Source organism: Vigna radiata, chromosome 8 (genome assembly GCF_000741045.1).
Source record: "Vigna radiata var. radiata cultivar VC1973A chromosome 8, Vradiata_ver6, whole genome shotgun sequence".
In the NCBI taxonomy this organism is placed as follows: domain Eukaryota; kingdom Viridiplantae; phylum Streptophyta; class Magnoliopsida; order Fabales; family Fabaceae; genus Vigna; species Vigna radiata.
This window is the reverse complement of record NC_028358.1, coordinates 17,175,553-17,176,849: the sequence shown is the minus strand read 5'-3', so window position 1 is coordinate 17,176,849 and position 1,297 is coordinate 17,175,553.

Genomic DNA, 1,297 nt, shown 5'->3' with positions numbered 1-1,297 from the left:
AAATAATAATGCAAATAATTAGCTCAAAATATTCAAATTAATTAAAATTAGAATTTCTGGCCAAATTAAGCACTATTAGCGAAAACGGGAAAATACCGGACAATTAAGCACAATTCCCTGATTAATTCTAGCACAATAAACTAAGTGAAGTCAAGAAAATATCGACTCATCACTTTGTTTTTGCGTGCATCACCCCGTTTGCGCCAAACAAGATCTCCTTCGGTGAAATTGCGGGGCTTGACTTTGGTGATATAGCGACTGGTTATCAGTCGTTTCTGAGCTTCATTCTTTATCAGGGCTATTTCTCGCCGTTCGGGTAGGGTGTCGAGGTTCATCCTCAGTTGTTCGGCGTTGAGGGTCATGTCTTGTATGCGTCGTCGAAGGGATGGTTCCCCCACTTCGACCGGTAACATGGCATCAGTACCATATGTGAGATTGAAGGGGGTCTCACCTGTAGACCCGTGTAGTGTACATCGGTAAGCCCAAAGTACTTCAGGCAACTCCTCGACCCACAAGCCTTTGGCTTGCCCTAGGCGCTTTTTTAATTCGGAGATTATGGCTTTGTTCGCCGCTTCGGCCTGCCCGTTCGTTTGGGGGTGCCCCACTGAACTTGTAACATGCTTGATATCCAGTCCCTTCAGAAAGTCTTCCAGCGTACGGTCTATGAATTGCCGACCGTTGTTGGTAATGATTTTTTGCGGTATGCCGAATCGGCATATCAAATGCCAGATAAAACTTTGTACCTTTCGGGCGCTGATTGTTGCAAGGGCTTCTGCCTCGATCCACTTGGTGAAGTAGTCGATTGCCACAAGTAGGTATTTGCATTGTCCTTTTGCGATCAGCAACGTGATGAAGGTTGAAAAACAGTTATTTTCATATGTCAATTTGGACCAAATTACACTCTTTACTACTCGGAATGAGCTTAGAATCAAGCAAAACTCAATAAATGAGTCTGGAGAGAGTCAAAATTTTTTTTTAGCGATTTTATGCTTATTTTGCATTGTTTTGTAGCTAATTTGAGAAAAGTAAGAATGAAGTTGAAGATACAGGTCGTTGACTCAAGAAAAGAGTAGAAAAACAAAGTTTAGAAGAGTCGACATACCGCCCAACGGCACACTTAAACCGTCGGGCGGTCCAGGATGAGGAGCAGACAGGACATTTGACGCTGAGGGAAACCGCTGGGCGGTGGCGGCAGGTTATGGGAAACCGCCGGGCAGCACACTTAAACCGCCCGACGGTGGCTCGCTGGACTTAGGCCTGTTTTTGACGCGCTCCTCACCTATAAATACCCCTATTA